Genomic DNA, 15,601 nt, shown 5'->3' with positions numbered 1-15,601 from the left:
CAATTCTTGCTTTTCTGGTGTGTGCTGTAAAAGGAGAAACATTTTTAAAACTTTGAGTTCAACAGAACAGGAAGCTTTGCTTCTTGTTGCTACTGCTATTCTTGGCTCCTCTGGATGCAGAAAAGAGCCTTGGATTTCTTTCAGATTAAGACTTAAGAATTCAATTTCTGGGACAAAAATAGATAAGGTATTTTAATACTCCACAGTGCAACTCCAAGTCACAAATTCTCCTGTTGGAAGCTTATGGCACTGGAAAAAGTGAGATGCAATCTACTCCGTATGAGGTGGCCACAACTTCATGACTTCCAAGCGATAACGCCACCTGCTAATTTGAAGAGGTGACTGTGAACCTGGTGGATCACACGCGGTACCAGATGGTGCCCCGTGCTAGACGGCACCTAGACCATGCAGAAGGTGGGGTAACAGCCTGACACACGGGCAGCCATGGTCGAGAGGGAGCAGCGTCGGTGGCGAAGCTGCAGGTTGCCGTCCTCGCTGGAGCATCCTGCAAAGCTGGAAAAGGCTGGCTGCTCCTCTGGAGTAGCCAGCACCGTTCGTCCGCAAGGACCTTCAAAAAAGCCTTTTTTGGCTTTTTTTTTTTTTTCCCCCCCTTCCCTGGCAGGCAGTAGGAAGACACTCACTGGTCCTCCCTCTGACCGCCCAGTGAATCCCAGAACGCAGAGCCGGAGCGTGGGCCACAGCCCCCCGTTACAGCCCAGGCTGGGCTGCAGTGGTCAGCGGGGGCTGTAGCATGGGCTCGCGCCTGGGGGTACCCCCTTCCCCAATCCCGCCCCGGGCACTCTCCAGTCAGGAGCAAGACTGGAGTCAGAGGACTTGTACCTTCAGCACGAACCCTTCTCAAAAAACCCAAAACGCTTTTGTGGCGATATTTCGATGGCCTGACGATCGTCACTTTTCCCCGCTTCTGTTGGTAGAGCTCCCCCCATGGCACCCTACAGCACGTGCACCCTTCTGCCTCCCCGTCCGTCGCGTGTCTGCTGTGGAGTGACTGACTGGTAAAGGAGGTGGGTAAGCAAGTTACATGCCAGCTGAAATCTCCCTTTCATCAAGGGTATTCCCAGCTGGACAGATGCTGCCAGAGGCTGACTGCTTTATGCTGCCTAAGCAAAGTAATGGAACGGATTCAGCGGAAGGGATATTGCCTTACATATTTGCTATTTAAATAGATGTCAAATTTAAAGGCAGTCTCTTGATTATCTTTAAAGTGCTCAATGAATACAAAGTAAGTAATGCAAAAAATAATTTCACGTTATTAGGGGACTTCAGTGTGCGCCAGGAATAGTGAGCGTATGGTAAATTCACTTGACAAAGAATATTCAAAGTTGACACAAATAAAAAAATTACGGTGCCTGCAATTCCCAGACTTCACTCTAAGATATTGTTTTAATAAACAATGGTACTACATGAATAAAATATTGCCTGTTTTAAGTGCAACATATAGCCACAATAGAAGTTGTTACTGGTAGAGACTTAATTTTACAGTTATTTTTGTTTAAAAATGAAGACAGGACAAGACTGAATATAATGGCATGCCATTATGGGAACATCTGATATTCAGACTATATAAGAGTGAAGGCATTTTTACGGTTATCATTTTACATATATTTTATGTCCCACTTTTATATTCTTTTTTTTTTAAATGTCATTGATTTTCAAAATTGTCACTGATTATAACTAACAAATTCCACAACGGCCTCTTTCCTTTTATTATTGTATTATAAATTCAAACAACTAATTGTTCAGCAAGTTTGCAATAACTGAGGTGCACTTGAACGACAACCTTCCAAAGCACATAACTGTCAAAATTCTTGGTACCTGGCAATCATTTTTTACTACTGCTTTTTCTCTCAAGGTGGTGGTAATTCAGCCTCACCCTCCACAGCTTCTTTGCCAGAACACAGAGGCAAAAACTTGAACTTGAATTTGTCTAACAAGTCCTAAAATTAGTAAATATCTGTTTTGAAGCAGCCTAAGCAATGGCATCACTTCCCGCAAATAGGAGATAGAATTCAACGCAAAAGGGTCTATGAGAAATTTTACCAGAAAAACAGAAAAGTCATGCATGGGTTCAACAGCATTCAGAAAAAGAGCTGGAGAGGAAAACATGAAACTATAACCAAAATATTTAGATTAAAGAGAAAATGTTGATTCTAACTTATGACCTAAAATGACCATTTTCCTCTGAAAGGCTATCCACAAGGGAAGGGACACTACAAGGGGGAGACCGATGATAATACCAAGAGGAAGCCACATGTGGGAAAAGGAGAAGAGGGTTCATACTGGGGTATTGAACCCTGTATAATCAAAGGGAGAACTCCAGCACATGCATTTTTGGCAGGGGTCACATCTTCATTTGTTTCCCAGGGAGGGTTTTCCTCGGTGCCTCCGCGGCGGGGAGGGAAGGGGCGCGAGGCGGCGCAGCGGGGATGAGCCCTGACCTGTGAAGGCAAAGGGGCCTTCGGGCATGGAGGTAACGTGCCACCACACCTCCTGCCCCCGCTCAGCTTCCAGCCGAGCTCGGCTGGGAGCGCTGGGGATGGGGTGCGATGGCCGGCTGTAGCGCACCGCAACACCTGCCCCCGGCACGTGCCCACGCCGGCCACCACCGGCTCTCCTGGCCGCTCCTGTGACCCCGACTGCAGCCGCCTCTCGCCAGAGCTGCCCTCCTTCCCGCTGCCAGCCCACCGGCAAGCGGCATCAGCTCCTTGCCGGCACCACGACCTCCGGCAGCCCTCAGCCAGCCTGCAGCAGCGTTACCAAACAGGCAGGCGCGGTCTAGTGCCACGGGTGCAGGCGCGCAGGCTCCTGAGAGAAGCTAAAAACTGGGGCTACTGTGGGTGCAAGACTTGCCAGCGTGACGCAGGCACTGTTGCCCACAGCAGCCCTTTTCCCAGCACTGACAGCGGAGAAAGAAGCTTTCCTTGCAGAGCCGTCTTGGGTGGCACCCAGAGCTCCCTCGTGCCCGCTTTGAGCCACCAGCAACACCACGTGCACTCTGCTTTCACAGGTAATTTCATCCATGAAAAGGGTGAGTTTTACTCCACTACATAAAAATAGGAAGGAAATAAGAACTGTACCTCTCACGGCCCGCATTGCCTAGTCATTAATTCATTGCTTAGCTCAGTTGTGGATGCTTCCTTTCACTTTCTCACATCTCAAGCTTAGCTTTATTTCTTGCCTCATTGATCCTTTAGTTAACATAACTTCACTTTGCAGGTATTTCCTAGCACACTGAGGCATAAGAAGTGGTTCACTGCAATCAAATATGATTACCTACTGCAGTCAGGACAGTAGGTCTTGAAAATGTGTGTTTGCTTGTTTTTTAAGGGATTGAATTAAAGACTCATAGAATAGCCCAGATTGGAAGCAACCTCAAAACATAACTTGACCAACTTTATATGGAAAAGGGAAGCTAGATGAGATTATCTAGCACCCTGTCCAGTCACGGCTTGAAAATCTCCAGTGATGGGGACTCCAACACATCCCTGGGGAGGTTGTTCCAGTGAATGATTGCTCTCACTGTAAAAAAATTCTTTTTTATACTGAGATGAAGTTTCTTCTGGTGCAGCTTGTACCCGTTACCCCTTGTCTTCCTCATGTGGCTCCTTGTGAAGAGAGAGCCTCTGTCCTCTTTGTAGCTGCCCTTTAAGTACTGGAATACTGTGATGAGGTCCCTCCCCAGCTGCCTTCTCTCCAGGGAGAAGAGTCCTAACTCCTTCAGTCTTTCCTTGTAGGGCAGGTTCTCCAGCCCTTTGGTCATCCTCGTGGCTCTCCTTTGGATCCGCTCCAGTTTGTCCACATCCTTCTTGAATTGCGGGGACCAGCACTGGACACAGTGCTCCAGGTGTGGCCGGACAAGTGCTGAGCAGAGTGGGATGATCACAGCTCTGTCTCTGCCGGCAGTGCCCCTGCGGGTGCAGACCAGGATCCCATTTGCCTCCGTAGCTGCAGCAGCGCGCTGCTGACTCATGTTCAGCTTCTTGGCCACCAGGACCCCCAGGTCCCTTTCAGCAAGGCTGCTCGCCAGCCGCACAGACCCCAGCCGGTACTGGGCTCTGCGGTTATCTCGTCCCAGGTGCAGCACTTGTCTTTGTTGAGCTTCATACAGTTCTTGCTAGCCCACTCTTCCAGCCTGTCCGGCTCTCTCTGCAATAGGAGGCTTAGCACTGAGAATAGGCAGGCTGCTCCAGATTCCAGTATGAGAAGCAAGGAGTCAAGCTGGGATCCAGCCAGCGAGGTAGTATGGCTTTTTGGGGTAGCTCTTGTTTTGCGTTGTGTTTAAGTAGCAAGATGAACTGTTTGTGCCCTCCCTTGGTGAACCCTGCTGGCATGTGGTATGTTTACAGCCTCAGTCCACATAATGGAAAAGAGATTAATTTATCAAGCAAATGGCAGCAGTGTAAACCAATGCCTATATTATTTCAATCCCTTTCACATTCTGGAGCTAAAAAACAAGGGTCTTAAACTACTGTGCTTCATGGATCTCTCTCTGCCTGCTTTGCACGAAAGTTAAGCGTTAAGCCATCTTGCCTTTGCATTATCTGAAGTATAAACAATATCATCTAAAACAACGGAGATCGGACATACCTACTGCAAATAAAATAATTCAGTCACAACATTGCCCATCTTAAAACTTCTCTGCTCCTTCCAAATCATAGCGGGATCCAATAAGAAACAAGTTTCAGACTCTGTAAAATGAAATTCATGGCCTGGTTAATGGCATATAAAACTTATCAGGTTTATGCTTTAAGTCAGAGTCTAGAAGGAATAATGAACCTAACAGTGAGACATGCTGTCCTCAGAAATACTAAGATTCTTACTTGTCCTAAAAACTGGCAGGGTGTCATCTCATTTTTCCATTCTGGTAGAAGCAGACAGAGGATTAAAACAAGGAGAAAAACAACCTTAAGTAAAACAGATATGACCCAGGGAGCAAACCAAAGACAGATCAGTTATCTTGTGATACCATGCTGAAAAGGCTGGTAAACAGAAGCAGGTTAAACCACTGTTTAGTGCATGAGCCTTAGGCTTGCAAAAACTGACAGTCTCCAAAAATATCTATCTCAGCCTACTATCTTCCTCAGAATACCATTTTGCTATGCTTATCTTTGTTAGGCTTATGAAACCCAATAAATAGCTTAAAAAGAAAATTTATAGGCTGTCAAGGTAATCAATATCCTTTATCACCAATTTATGTACATGTACCCCTTCCATCCCAACTGAGAAGGCTAGACTCTTCTCAGCTAGTCAAATGGTTTGCGAGCGCCGACATCCTGTTTACCGTTCAAGTCAGCTCAGATGCAACGCTGAATTTTAGGATTAAATGTGTCCATTACAGAGGTTGCTGTGGCAACAGCTATGCTTTAAGACTGAAACGCTAGTTTCATTATAGCTTCCCTTTTCATTTTCTGGTTGTAGCCAGTAAGCATTTCATCAGGCTGAATGTTTGGAATATGCTCAGAAGACAGATTTAATTTCAGTAGTTTACATAGCATCCATCCAGGCATTCCCTGCATTCTGTGCTTTGTTTTGAATGCAGTGCAATACACCCCTGGCCTGTGCATACCAACCTCACTTTTATTATATATTTTGATGCAATGTTTCACGTAGAGTCCAAAATTTAAGCTCAGCTTGTTTTATAGATCGCAGTTCAAGAAGAAAGCTTGCAAAACTTTGAAAAAGAAACAAAACCAAACAGTTCTGAACCATTTTTTCTTCTGACGGTCATGTCCTGGCTGTTTCACAGGCCTCTCAGAAAATCAGCTAGGTAGCTACTGCTTGCATTCCAAACCTTGCTGATTACCTGCGTCCCATTTCAGCGCTTTTGCTGCCTGAAAATCTCTTTGTATTATTGGCACTCGTACCATTAACGGTTCTCCCCTCCCTCCCAAATCAGTTAAATGCAAACAACTTCCTCCGGTTTCCAGCTGCTAAGTTTGTCTAGGGTGGCTAACCATTTGGTAGAGTTTAGTGGCGTTTAAAACTAGCAAAATCTCGATGATGAAAATTGCAGCAACCCCCCCGGACCTTCCAAGTGAAGGCTGGCACAGGCAGCCCCCGGCACGCCCGCAGGATTTAGTTATCAGCAGTCCTGCGTCCACTCGGCCGTTCCCATTCTCTCTTTCCTTTCCCCTTCACCTTCCCTCCATCTCCCACGGAAAGCTGCCAAATACCGCAGCTCGCTGGCGGCCAGGAAGGCACAACCACCCCGGCCGGTCCCGCCACCGGCCGCGGCAGCTGCAGCGGGGCCAAGGGGCGGCCGCGGCGGCCCGCCGGCTGTCCGGCAGGCGGCGCTTCCAACCCCCGCCGGCCCCGCAGGGCAGCCCCCGGGCGCCCCCGCCCGCGCCTCTGCTGCCGCACGTGGGGCGCTAAGACCTGGGAAGAGGGAGTGCCAGTGACATTCCTTACCCTGTCCCCCCGTTAATGACGCGAATGTCATCAGTTCTCTGCCAACGGGAGGAACATTAAGAAAAATAATCCCACCCAGCCTAATTCGTTTGCCGGTCTTTGCAGGAAATTATTAATCGTACTCCTTCCAAGCGCCTTTTATTTCAGATTGAATGTTATTTTTAAAATGCTCACAATCTGCTGATAAAAATATTACATTGTGTTTCTTCAAGATGACTGGTTACAGCAAATCTATTAATAACTTCTTAATGAAGTGAGAGTTTTTTTAATATGTCTTAATCTAAGCTGTGCTAGCATTTTAATGTGGGAGGAATTAATTCAGGAACTTCAGATGCGGTTTTCATTTAAACAAGATTAAGTGAGCGATCCAAGATTCGTGCTTCAACAGTTTTCTACCTAAAAACAACTTTGCAATATCAGATTTCACAATAGTAGGTTTCTATTTTATTGTTTATTTACCTTGAAGAAACAGAACCTATCAATTAAAAAGATGTATTTGCATTTTTTTGTCAGGAGCTTGTTCACAATGTTCTCACTCTTCCGTTTCCTTCCCCTGAACAATGCTCTAGACATTGCTGATACACAGCTATGGCATTCACAGGCATATTAAAGTTATTTACAAAATTGTTGGAGGCAGAGAAAGTCTGGAGTACATGCCCCAGAATATATTGCCTTTAGGAACCCCAGTTATAAAGTCATTTCCTCTAGTTTAATCAGAGCCCTGAAATGTTTCGAACGGCATTGTATAAACAAAGCAAAATATTAAACAACATCCTCCCTGTTTCCCTCAGCAAGTTGAATAACCCTGTATTTCCCAAGGGAGAGAAGCTCCGTAAGGCCTGAAAGAAAATGAAGTTAAAGGATTACATTGTGACCTTGAAAGAATAACTGCAATCAGGGTATTGCCACATTTCATTTCAGCTTCAATTAAAAACACCTTGAAAACTGAAAAAATAAGCTTTGCAGCTCACAGCCGGTGCTTGCAACTTAAAAATACCGCTGCATCCCATTTTGACCTGTTCAATGGAAATATTATCACCACAATCTATTAAATCAGATATCTGATCTGTATTGTGAGAGGAAAAACAGTTTCCTTTTTCCTTGTAAGATGGTTTTATCAGATGATAGAAGAAACGTCAAGGGAAGAAAATAAGACTCTATAGATAAATAGAAAGAACTTTCCAAGAAAGCTTATGCGTAAAAATAGTTTTGGGAAGCTGCAAACCCCACAGGTTTCAGCTCTGCTCAGTGGATCCAGCCTGACACACACTCTCACATTAATACAAACAAAAGAAAAAAAAAACCAGCAACAAAAATCTTTAGATCAGGTGTGACCCATCAGTTCAATTTTTATGCAACCAGTACAGTTCCGAAGCCATTTTTCTCATTAAGGAAATCCTGACTATGTTGCTTTCATATTCCTCAGCATAATTCTCATGTGTCAAAAATAGAAGGGAAATGGCCACACAGTGCAGCATAGCTGGCATTAATGCAGCCTCTTAATGTTTACTTTTTTCTTTTTTCTTTTTTTTTAATTAAGGGAAAATTTGCCAGAAGATTACAAGGAAAATTGTAAAGGAAAGTTATCCTTTGCCAAAATGTATCTCTTCTTGTAGTGGCTGTGAATAAATTTAAAATGGTGAAGTGGGAAATTGAAGGCAAAATATAAAAATACTATTCCTTGCTATTGTTGGGATTCCCTGCATTTCTTGTCCATGGCAGAGATAACCTAATTTTTGTCCATTAAAAGAAGATGAAGTGTATTGTTAGAGAGGGGTAAATAAATCATGGTCAATAAAGAAAGCCCCAGCTTCAAGACTTTAGATCAAGCTTAGTGATCTCAGTCAGTAAGCTTGATCTCAGTCAGCAGGCTTTTGTTCTCACGAAGTCAGTCAAGAAGTTGCAGTGCACGTAAATGACAAACCAGCTACAATGCAATACCAGAGCTTTCAGACGACACGCAATCTTCACCCCTAATTACTACTGCAATTGCTGACTACTATTATTATTATTATTATTATTATTATTATTATTATTATTGCTCATGTCCTCAAAGGTGAGCTGTGCATTTACTCACATACACCCCACCTAAGGATGTGTAAATGCAATATACTACCTTATTAAATGGTGTTTTCTGTTTGGGGGAATAGTAAACAGTCATCTTTTACAGCTCTCCTTAAAAAAATACTTAAGATAGGGCAATTACGCTTTTCTCTGTAGGAAAAATCTGCCAAGTCCCCAATCCAAGATGATCTGGATGTGAAGAAGTCTAGTAGTTTGTACCATTTCATATACAGAGCTCGGTAGTATGAACTTACTTACTGCCTTCCTTATAGCCAGCTGAAAAAACTCCATGGTAAAGATGTCCTGTAATGCTTCTTGTGTGGTTTTATGATGGCCTTAAAGAGAAAGAGCAGGCATGCAAACTAAAACCAGCCGCTTTTTCAGAGCCAACAACTCTGAATGTCTTCTTCTGAACACGAGTAGACACTCAAGAAGCAGAGAGGGTACTCTGTGTTGCAGATTCCTGACTCAGACAGCCCTGGAGAGTTCAGTAAATGTTCACTCGTTTATGTAATTTAAAGAAAAATTATCCGGGATTCTACAGAGAAAAGCACAGCTCCCCCGCTCCATCTATCCATTCACGTCTATGGAGGCACCGGTGAGTCACGCAGCGATTCCCACATCACGTGGAGTACCTCACAGAACTGTTTAGCCCAGTTATAGGCAAAATGTTTTCTTCCTGCTGTCTAGAGAGGGGATAACTTGTTCCAATATATTTGCACACATACAAGGCCTTTTCTGTGCTGTCATCTCTCCAAAAGCTTTTGCCCAGTGACGGTCACCTGGTAAGTGTTGTAGAGTGTGCACTCACAAATGGATGACAGAAAGGGTCACTAAGTGGTATTTACCAAGATCAATCTTTCTTTATGGATTTCAAGGAAACTTCCTGTGTGTACACGTGTTGTGGTTTAACCCGGCAGGTAGCTAAAACAACCACACAACCGTTTGCTCACCCCCCCACCCCCAACGGGACGGGGGGAGAGGATTGGAAAAAAAAGGTAGAACATGTGGGTTGAGATAACGACAGGTTAATAGGACAGAAAAGAAAAAAGAATAATAATAATGATAAAAATAATGATAAAAGAATACACAAAACAAGTGATGCACAGCACAACTGCTCAACACCCACTGACCGATCATAGTTAGTTCCCCAGCCACGGCGCCTGCCCCGCCAACTCCCTCAGCTTTACATACTGGGCATGACGTCGTATGGTATGGAATATCCCTTTGGCCAGTTTGGGTCACCTGTCCCAGCTGTGTCCCCTCCCAGCTCCCCGTGCACCCCCAGGCTGCTCGCTGGCAGGCCAGAGCACGGGAAGCTGCAAAGTCCTTGACTGCTCAGCAACAGCTAAAAACATCAGTATATTAGCGACGTTATCTTCATCCGAAATCCAAAACACAGCACTATACCAGCTATCAGGAAGAAAATTAGCTCTGTCCCAGCCAAAACTCGGACAACGTGAAAGTTGTCTGTGTCATCACAGCTGTTTGCTGGGCTTAGAGCAGCAACATGCTGGACACATGTGAGCAGGGCTACCCCTCTTAGTATCAGTGAGCTGCCTTAGAAGTTATGCAGTGATGGGTGACTCACTCAGCTCTTAGATGTCTCAGGTGGGATGTGTCAGATTAAGTGCTGAGCTTTTAGGGCATGAGTAAATGCCTAAAGTAAGCAACAGCAACTGGTGTCATAAAATATTAAATTTTAATAGTGACCTGAAAGGACCAGGAAGAAGAAGCAGCTGCTTTTAGTAAAACATTAAACAATGAACCAATTTTTATTAATGTTTTGTGTGTGGAAAATTATGACAGTATTGCAATTCTCTTCTGCCCGCCTTTGAGGATAACAAAAAACACTATAGAAATTGCAGAGTACTTGAGGTATTCTGTCTCTGCTCCGTGATTTTTCATTTCACAGACACAAATTACTACAGTTACTTCACAGCTACAGTACCTGTCCTCAAAATATTATGGAAGGGATATAATTTCTAAACACCCCGGTATCATGATGGGTGTGCACTTAGTTCCTTAATATAGTGGTATAGGGTTAACTTGAAGCACAAAAGAGTTTGAGAAACTATTGCAATACAATAATGTAGCACATCAGTAGACATCATCTTTCTCGTCAGAAATGGGCAAGTGTCAGACTCTAACTCAGAAATACCATGAGAAAAGGATTTCTTCTCAAGTTAACCCAGACAGCTAGGTCACCACAGCATTCTTTTGCTGAAAATCTCAGCTAGAATAAATGTGCAGGATCTACTACAATGTCTTCCTCCTGGTTTTCATCTCAGCAGTGGGCCTGGCCCTTATTTCTAGATTGACGTTATATTGTGTAATCAAATCTGTTGTATGAGGTAATCCTTTACCCAAGGGAATGCATAAATCTCAAAACATAGCACTGCCACAAAGAGAAAACAGATTTGACCCATAACATCTCAAGCAGAACTCCTGCACTAAGAGCAGGACAGATTTCATAGCAGGGCAACATACAAAAAAGGGAAACGTATTACTAGGATTAGCTTTTCTGCCCAGGATTCACGTCTCATAAATGAATGTATTGTAGCAAAATAGAAAGAAAGACTCACTTGTGTGTTTGCAGGAATTTGTTTTTAATCGGTGGCCAGGGAGAAAATGGCCAAGTACCTTTCCACCAGTCTACATGAAGGTTTTGGTAGCTCTGAAATTAGAGACTGTCTGAGGTGAAGGAGGGGAAGGAGATCTATTCACCAGTGCTGGCTAAATGAAGACCCAAGAGCATGCTCGAACTCACATGATGGAGTTTGTTCGTGGAGCTGCTCTTTCATTAGCTTGGATATTAATAAAACAAAACACGTTCTGACTCAGAGGTCTTCCTAATGCTTGGAAGCTGGTTTATCAGATGAATACAATATTCAAGAAAATACAACGAACACCATGGCATATGAAGTTTTTATTTTCAAAATGCTTAAATAGCCTTCTTTTTTCTTCCCGTGGACCAGATGTACAGACTTTTTCTTTTGGTTTCACTGCATTTTTCCTGTTGTCAGTAATGGAACAGATCTTTGGTTAAATTTTTTTAACACAGTGTTTTCTTAGACAGTCTCCTGTTAAATTTATCATAGATGCTTTAAGGTAGCCATTTCCTTTAAAGGTAAGCAAATATGTTCCTAAATCTTTATTTTCTATGGAGCTCACAATAATTATATTGAAGTCCTTATTTGCTGAGAAATAGTTGTGGGAATTTGATAGCTTAGGGCATATGCTTGGGTCTTCATTTAACCAACATTGGTTAATATACCTCCTGCTCCCACTACCTCAGACAACCTCTGATTTCAGAGCTACAAAAGACCTTATGTAGATTGGTGAAAATATACTTGATCATCAACTCACTGGCCACAAAGATAAAAAAGAAATTCCTGCAGAAACTGTTTGTGGATTACTGGTATGATGATACTTCTTTAAGACACACCTGTAACTTCACAGCTGTGGAAAATAAAAAAGAGAAATACCCACAGAAGACAGGGAAACTTTCAGCAATATACAGATGCACTAAATGAACCTAATTGTACTGAGCCAAAATAAGTACTTTTCAGCTGCATTGTTTTGAAACAGGTTTTATTTAAAAGTCATCAGGACAGAGATTCCTAAATCATTAAAAGAATAAGAAGTTAAAAAAAACACAAAACCTAAGAGAAAGTCAAGAAATACCTAAAGCAAACAGTAAAATGGATGGAGCAATTAAAGATTTCTGCCTATGCCAAATGATAGGCCAAGAGAATAAGATCTTATTTGTAGTATGGAAAAATGGGTACCCTGGAGCAATGCATTTTAGTCCGCTAATTGAAGCAAATACCCCCATATAGCATTTTTGTTTCATGAGATTTCTTTATGAAGATTCCGGAGCTAAGAATCTTCATACAGCATATCAAATTCAACTTTAGTAGATATTGCCTGAGAATGGACCACTTGAGAAACATTTACCCCACAATTGAATGAAACTCAGGAGAACTTTTGTTCATTAAAAACTCAATTAATTTAGTAAAATATGACTTTTGCTTCAAAAGCACAACTACTTGTACTGGAATGAACAAGTTGGCAATTAAGTCCTTACACCTTTGTCCTTACACCAATGGTAAATTATGTTTTAGTTTTCTAACAAAAGGATATTTTCAATAAACCTGGAAAAAAATCATACGAATTACTATGAGAACATAATTCTGGAGAAAATTCATTAATAAGTAATTATTAAAGCTAATTTGCTTTCCTGAATATGAACTTCACATATATTTCTAGTTAAAAAAGACACCTGATTTGTACCAAACCTGAAAATTTTGAAAACATGTGTCTTTTGATGATGCAACTTCCTTCCATATCTAAGGTCTGATGATTTCCTACTGGTAAAGATTGGACCATGCTGATTCCCCAAAACACTTTGCTAGAACTGGTGAATAGCAAATGTGAAGCAATTTTCATACTAAACCAAAGACCTTGGAAAAGGGGGCAGAGGAGGGGGCACGCGCATCCCTCCTCCTTCTTCTCCTCCGCACCAACATCGCTTTCTGAGCTTCTAAAAGAAAGAACACACAAAAAATATCGTCAGGGAAGCCACTGTGAACAGTGAGCAAACTAAAGAGCAACCAGAGTCCATGAATTATGGATTCTGGCTAAATCTCTGCCACCAACCATTAGTGGCCAAACAACCAACTGAGTAACCGATACAGAGAGGGGAAAAATCAAAGTGCAGTCCGTTTTTCTGCTTCTTTTTCCTACGAATGTGCACACGGTCCTCTAAAAGAAAACACCAAATTGTGAGCACTAAGGTAGACTCCATGACACATTTAGTGCATTTAAATTACAGAAGCAAAGAGGTCTGGGTTGTCACTGGCTGATATTTTGTTCAGCTGAAAGCTGAACACAAGAACATCTGCTGTCTAGAAACTGGCATCAGTCAGTGAACCTTGCAGACATGCAAAGACATGCAAATGACAAATAAGGCAAAGGGGGAAAATTATGGTGGGAATTGGCACCACTTCATGGCACCGACATTGCACATTTCAGGGTAAGGAGCAGCAGCCTGCAGCTGCAGCAACCAAACAGATCCACTGTTCTCCCTTTGGATAAAGTCACCCCAGAACGGCCACACTCCTGTGGGAAACAGGTGATGTGCCAGAACAGAGGGAGATAAAGGGCAACAGGTTTGACATTTTTGCCTGCAGATAACCTTCTAAGCAAGAAGCACAGTGAATTAGAGAGGGACATCCTGGGACACAGCAACAGCAGGTCCCAGTTGTCAGCACTTCACAGTAATGGCTGTTGGTGTCCTGGAGAAGCTGGTAGTCTCAGGCCAGTTGCACAGTGTCAGCTACTGCTTCTTTCATTTTTCTTCACAATATTTGGTCATACTAGACCCAGCCAACACTACCACTGCTGTTACAGAGGCATGGCTGGAAAAACAATGTGTGCTTAGCAGGTGAGAACAACTCTTGTGCCGAGTCCAAATCAGACACCAAACCCATGAAACAGACTCATCGCTTCAGAATAATTTCTGTGCAGTGTGTGGCTCACTTCAAGTCCATGTCAACATCTAAATCATGATAGCCCAACCTCCAAATTTAACTAGTCATTTTTCAAGTTTTATAATATTCCCAAGCTCTTTACAGAGCCAACAGTAATTTTTTGAAAAAACAGATGCAGTGGTTTGGGGAGAGTAAAATTGAAATGTCTCTTGATACTAAATAATGTAACTTGACATGCTATAATTTGAACAATTCAATGCTATGACAGAAGTATAATGTAAAGAGAGGGAAAAGTTTTCTCTTTTCCTTCACCCCCACTAGGCTGGATTGCCAATCTTGCTCTTGTTTGGTGCCCCTAATGACCTAAGCGGGGCAGGTAAATGAGAGAGTGAAGTATCTACAGCAGATAAAAGTTGGCTTGTAGGATGGTTTCAGGCCTAAGTGAATTATTTATCAGTGACTCAGCACCTCTCTTCTATGAGGAGGAAGAGTGCAGCGGTTACAATAGGTACTGGCTTATTTTTGCATCCAGGAAAAAAATCTGATTAAGATAAACAAGTAGGAAACAAACTTACTGCTTACCTCCAAAGTTATAAATAATGTCTGCAAATCAACACAGACTTGTAGAAACATAGAACAGTTTAGGTTGGAAGGAACTTTTAAAGGTCGTCTAGCCCAACCCCCCTGCAATGAGCAGGGGCATCTTCAACTAGAGAGCAGGTTGCTCAGAGCCCCGTCCAACCTGACCTTCAATGTTGTCAGGGATGGGGCATCCACCATCTCTCTGGGCAACCTGTGCCAGGGTTTCTCCACCCTCAGTGTCAAAAATTTCTTCCTTAGATCTAGTCAAAATTTACCTTCTTGTAGTTTAAAACCATCACCCCTTGTCCTATCACAACAGGCCCTGCTAAAAAGTCTGTCCCCATCTTTCTTATTAGCCCCCCTTAAGTACTGGCAGGCTGCAACAAGGTCTCCCCGCAGCCTCCTCCTCTCGAGGCTGAACAACCCCAGCTCTCTCAGCCTGTCCTCATAGGAGAGCTGTTCCACCCCTCTGATCATTTTGGTGGCCCTCCTCCAGATGCAGTCCAACAGGTCCGTGTCTTTCCTGTGTTGAGGGCTCCAGAGCTGGACACAGGACTCCAGGTGGGGTCTCACCAGAGCGGAGCAGAGGGGCAGAATCCCCTCCCTTGACCTGCTGACCACGCAAGTCAAGCAATACCGAGGTGAGGCTAAGTATGTGAGCCTGTTTCTGCTGTCTTACCTCAGCAGGTGTTCAGATGAATTCGCACAGTGGCACAAAAAGAACTGGGCCGTATTTAGGAATGTTTGCTGAAGGGATGCCAAAGTTGTTTGAAATACTGATTAACAAATAAGATACCCTGTGTTTAAAGGCTGAAGGGTCAACTTCACTCCCCTCACTGGGATGGTGGATGTACCTGGTACTGCCACCACAGCCATGACTGTAGCTAACTAACACTGCTGCTGGTCTCCCATGAGCCTCAGTAACACGAAGCTTGGCACCGGCTGCTAAATCTGTGTGGAAAAATGTGTTAAATCAGGCAGAAATAAACCTCGTGTTGTCAGGGCGAGGACTATTACTGTGTCCGATCAAC

Source organism: Phaethon aethereus (assembly GCF_964289735.1).
Source record: "Phaethon aethereus genome assembly, chromosome: 1".
In the NCBI taxonomy this organism is placed as follows: Eukaryota; Metazoa; Chordata; class Aves; order Phaethontiformes; family Phaethontidae; genus Phaethon; species Phaethon aethereus.
Note: the sequence above shows the minus strand (reverse complement) of the source record.